Source organism: Copadichromis virginalis, linkage group LG12, assembly GCF_057382275.1.
Source record: "Copadichromis virginalis isolate Kocher_CV1m ecotype Utaka linkage group LG12, C_Virginalis_male_GT1.1, whole genome shotgun sequence".
NCBI classification, from domain to species: domain Eukaryota; kingdom Metazoa; phylum Chordata; class Actinopteri; order Cichliformes; family Cichlidae; genus Copadichromis; species Copadichromis virginalis.
In genome coordinates this window covers 20170107-20176106 of record NC_140629.1, presented here as the reverse complement: position 1 = coordinate 20176106, position 6000 = coordinate 20170107, and positions in this window count along the sequence as shown.

The following is a 6000-nucleotide window of genomic DNA, read 5'->3' as shown; positions in this document are numbered from 1 at the left end:
AAGCAGTCAACCTACCGTAATGGACTCGTTTGCTTCTGTCAGTCCGTCAACAATGAAGTCAGAAACTACATCCTTCCCGAGTGCCACAGATACAGATTTTTCCGGAGACAGCACTACTGTTTTCCCTGAAGTCTCAAGCATCATAACAACAACAGTGCTTTCAAGTGATACTTCAAAAGGTGCTTTTACTTCATCCTCATCTGTCTTCAGTACTCAGAAGCCAATATCAGTGTCATCTGGTACGGAAAAATCTGTCACCACCAGCAAGTTCGATGAATATTCATTAACACCAGAGGAAAGTTCTTTTTTGACATCAACAGAAGAGGGCTCAGGAGATCAGACGCCTGAAATGATCAGAAATCTCACTGCACTTCCCACAGCTTCCTCATTGTTCACCACGGAGAAGTCAACAGCAACTCCAGCTGACGTTTACTCCAGCGCTCTCTCAGATCAGACAGAAAAGACTTCTGTTTCTCCTTTGACTGATAAGACAATGACCTATTTGGACACAACTCCAATGGATGTAGAACGTTCAAGTGATGACACCACAGATATATTGAATGCAAGCTCTGTTTTCAGTGACGTATCTCCATCTGTATCCAGCACTGTGGAGTCAATGCCACTATCACTTGCAGTAACACAACATGTTGATACAGATGAGACTAAAGTACCATCCCTTACCAGTGTTCCAGATGTTGAGGTTGAAAGTGAAAGCAGTCAACCTACCGTAATGGACTCGTTTGCTTCTGTCAGTCCATCAACAATGAAGTCAGAAACTACATCCGTCCCGAGTGCCACAGATACAGATTTTTCTGGAGACAGCACTACTGTTTTCCCTGAAGTCTCAAGCATCATAACAACAACAGTGCTTTCAAGTGATACTTCAAAAGGTGCTTTTACTTCATCCTCATCTGTCTTCAGTACTCAGAAGCCAATATCAGTGTCATCTGGTACGCAAAAATCTGTCACCACAAGCAAGTTCGATGAATATTCATTAACACCAGAGGAAAGTTCTTTTTTGACATCAACAGAAGAGGGCTCAGGAGATCAGACGCCTGAAATGATCATAAATCTCACTGCACTTCCCACAGCTTCCTCATTGTTCACCACGGAGAAGTCAACAGCAACTCCAGCTGACGTTTACTCCAGTGCTCTCTCAGATCAGACAGAAAAGACTTCTGTTTCTCCTTTGACTGATAAGACAATGACCTATTTGGACACAACTCCAATGGATGTAGAACGTTCAAGTGATGACACCACAGATATATTGAATGCAAGCTCTGTTTTCAGTGACGTATCTCCATCTGTATCCAGCACTGTGGAGTCAATGCCACTATCACTTGCAGTAACACAACATGTTGATACAGATGAGACTAAAGTACCATCCCTTACCAGTGTTCCAGATGTTGAGGTTGAAAGTGAAAGCAGTCAACCTACCGTAATGGACTCGTTTGCTTCTGTCAGTCCGTCAACAATGAAGTCAGAAACTACATCCTTCCCGAGTGCCACAGATACAGATTTTTCTGGAGACAGCACTACTGTTTTCGCTGAAGTCTCAAGCATCATAACAACAACACTGCTTTCAAGTGATACTTCAAAAGGTGCTTTTACTTCATCCTCATCTGTCTTCAGTACTCAGAAGCCAATATCAGTGTCATCTGGTACGCAAAAATCTGTGACCACAAGCAAGTTCGATGAATATTCATTAACACCAGAGGAAAGTTCTTTTTTGACATCAACAGAAGAGGGCTCAGGAGATCAGACGCCTGAAATGATCAGAAATCTCACTGCACTTCCCACAGCTTCCTCATTGGTCACCACGGAGAAGTCAACAGCAACTCCAGCTGACGTTTACTCCAGTGCTCTCTCAGATCAGACAGAAAAGACTTCTGTTTCTCCTTTGACTGATAAGACAATGACCTATTCGGACACAACTCCAATGGATGTAGAACGTTCAAGTGATGACACCACAGATATATTGAATGCAAGCTCTGTTTTCAGTGACATATCTCCATCTGTATCCAGCATTGTGGAGTCAATACCACTATCACTTGCAGTAACACAACATGTTGATACAGATGAGACTAAAGTACCATCCCTTACCAGTGTTCCAGATGTTGAGGTTGAAAGTGAAAGCAGTCAACCTACCGTAATGGACTCGTTTGCTTCTTTCAGTCCATCAACAATGAAGTCAGAAACTACATCCTTCCCGAGTTCCACAGATACAGATTTTTCTGGAGACAGCACTACTGTTTTCCCTGAAGTCTCAAGCATCATAACAACAACAGTGCTTTCAAGTGATACTTCAAAAGGTGCTTTTACTTCATCCTCATCTGTCTTCAGTACTCAGAAGCCAATATCAGTGTCATCTGGTACGGAAAAATCTGTCACCACCAGCAAGTTCGATGAATATTCATTAACACCAGAGGAAAGTTCTTTTTTGACATCAACAGAAGAGGGCTCAGGAGATCAGACGCCTGAAATGATCAGAAATCTCACTGCACTTCCCACAGCTTCCTCATTGTTCACCACGGAGAAGTCAACAGCAACTCCAGCTGACGTTTACTCCAGCGCTCTCTCAGATCAGACAGAAAAGACTTCTGTTTCTCCTTTGACTGATAAGACAATGACCTATTTGGACACAACTCCAATGGATGTAGAACGTTCAAGTGATGACACCACAGATATATTGAATGCAAGCTCTGTTTTCAGTGACGTATCTCCATCTGTATCCAGCACTGTGGAGTCAATGCCACTATCACTTGCAGTAACACAACATGTTGATACAGATGAGACTAAAGTACCATCCCTTACCAGTGTTCCAGATGTTGAGGTTGAAAGTGAAAGCAGTCAACCTACCGTAATGGACTCGTTTGCTTCTGTCAGTCCATCAACAATGAAGTCAGAAACTACATCCGTCCCGAGTGCCACAGATACAGATTTTTCTGGAGACAGCACTACTGTTTTCCCTGAAGTCTCAAGCATCATAACAACAACAGTGCTTTCAAGTGATACTTCAAAAGGTGCTTTTACTTCATCCTCATCTGTCTTCAGTACTCAGAAGCCAATATCAGTGTCATCTGGTACGCAAAAATCTGTCACCACAAGCAAGTTCGATGAATATTCATTAACACCAGAGGAAAGTTCTTTTTTGACATCAACAGAAGAGGGCTCAGGAGATCAGACGCCTGAAATGATCATAAATCTCACTGCACTTCCCACAGCTTCCTCATTGTTCACCACGGAGAAGTCAACAGCAACTCCAGCTAACGTTTACTCCAGTGCTCTCTCAGATCAGACAGAAAAGACTTCTGTTTCTCCTTTGACTGATAAGACAATGACCTATTTGGACACAACTCCAATGGATGTAGAACGTTCAAGTGATGACACCACAGATATATTGAATGCAAGCTCTGTTTTCAGTGACGTATCTCCATCTGTATCCAGCACTGTGGAGTCAATGCCACTATCACTTGCAGTAACACAACATGTTGATACAGATGAGACTAAATTACCATCCCTTACCAGTGTTCCAGATGTTGAGGTTGAAAGTGAAAGCAGTCAACCTACCGTAATGGACTCGTTTGCTTCTGTCAGTCCGTCAACAATGAAGCCAGAAACTACATCCGTCCCGAGTGCCACAGATACAGATTTTTCTGGAGACAGCACCACTGTTTTCCCTGAAGTCTCAAGCATCATAACAACAACAGTGCTTTCAAGTGATACTTCAAAAGGTGCTTTTACTTCATCCTCATCTGTCTTCAGTACTCAGAAGCCAATATCAGTGTCATCTGGTACGGAAAAATCTGTCACCACCAGCAAGTTCGATGAATATTCATTAACACCAGAGGAAAGTTCTTTTTTGACATCAACAGAAGAGGGCTCAGGAGATCAGACGCCTGAAATGATCAGAAATCTCACTGCACTTCCCACAGCTTCCTCATTGTTCACCACGGAGAAGTCAACAGCAACTCCAGCTGACGTTTACTCCAGCGCTCTCTCAGATCAGACAGAAAAGACTTCTGTTTCTCCTTTGACTGATAAGACAATGACCTATTTGGACACAACTCCAATGGATGTAGAACGTTCAAGTGATGACACCACAGATATATTGAATGCAAGCTCTGTTTTCAGTGACGTATCTCCATCTGTATCCAGCACTGTGGAGTCAATGCCACTATCACTTGCAGTAACACAACATGTTGATACAGATGAGACTAAAGTACCATCCCTTACCAGTGTTCCAGATGTTGAGGTTGAAAGTGAAAGCAGTCAACCTACCGTAATGGACTCGTTTGCTTCTGTCAGTCCATCAACAATGAAGTCAGAAACTACATCCGTCCCGAGTGCCACAGATACAGATTTTTCTGGAGACAGCACTACTGTTTTCCCTGAAGTCTCAAGCATCATAACAACAACAGTGCTTTCAAGTGATACTTCAAAAGGTGCTTTTACTTCATCCTCATCTGTCTTCAGTACTCAGAAGCCAATATCAGTGTCATCTGGTACGCAAAAATCTGTGACCACAAGCAAGTTCGATGAATATTCATTAACACCAGAGGAAAGTTCTTTTTTGACATCAACAGAAGAGGGCTCAGGAGATCAGACGCCTGAAATGATCATAAATCTCACTGCACTTCCCACAGCTTCCTCATTGTTCACCACGGAGAAGTCAACAGCAACTCCAGCTGACGTTTACTCCAGTGCTCTCTCAGATCAGACAGAAAAGACTTCTGTTTCTCCTTTGACTGATAAGACAATGACCTATTTGGACACAACTCCAATGGATGTAGAACGTTCAAGTGATGACACCACAGATATATTGAATGCAAGCTCTGTTTTCAGTGACGTATCTCCATCTGTATCTAGCACTGTGGAGTCAATACCACTATCACTTGCAGTAACACAACATGTTGATACAGATGAGACTAAAGTACCATCCCTTACCAGTGTTCCAGATGTTGAGGTTGAAAGTGAAAGCAGTCAACCTACCGTAATGGACTCGTTTGCTTCTGTCAGTCCATCAACAATGAAGTCAGAAACTACATCCGTCCCGAGTGCCACAGATACAGATTTTTCTGGAGACAGCACTACTGTTTTCCCTGAAGTCTCAAGCATCATAACAACAACAGTGCTTTCAAGTGATACTTCAAAAGGTGCTTTTACTTCATCCTCATCTGTCTTCAGTACTCAGAAGCCAATATCAGTGTCATCTGGTACGCAAAAATCTGTCACCACAAGCAAGTTCGATGAATATTCATTAACACCAGAGGAAAGTTCTTTTTTGACATCAACTGAAGAGGGCTCAGGAGATCAGACGCCTGAAATGATCAGAAATCTCACTGCACTTCCCACAGCTTCCTCATTGTTCACCACGGAGAAGTCAACAGCAACTCCAGCTGACGTTTACTCCAGTGCTCTCTCAGATCAGACAGAAAAGACTTCTGTTTCTCCTTTGACTGATAAGACAATGACCTATTTGGACACAACTCCAATGGATGTAGAACGTTCAAGTGATGACACCACAGATATATTGAATGCAAGCTCTGTTTTCAGTGACGTATCTCCATCTGTATCCAGCACTGTGGAGTCAATACCACTATCACTTGCAGTAACACAACATGTTGATACAGATGAGACTAAAGTACCATCCCTTACCAGTGTTCCAGATGTTGAGGTTGAAAGTGAAAGCAGTCAACCTACCGTAATGGACTCGTTTGCTTCTGTCAGTCCGTCAACAATGAAGTCAGAAACTACATCCTTCCCGAGTGCCACAGATACAGATTTTTCCGGAGACAGCACTACTGTTTTCCCTGAAGTCTCAAGCATCATAACAACAACAGTGCTTTCAAGTGATACTTCAAAAGGTGCTTTTACTTCATCCTCATCTGTCTTCAGTACTCAGAAGCCAATATCAGTGTCATCTGGTACGCAAAAATCTGTCACCACAAGCAAGTTCGATGAATATTCATTAACACCAGAGGAAAGTTCTTTTTTGAC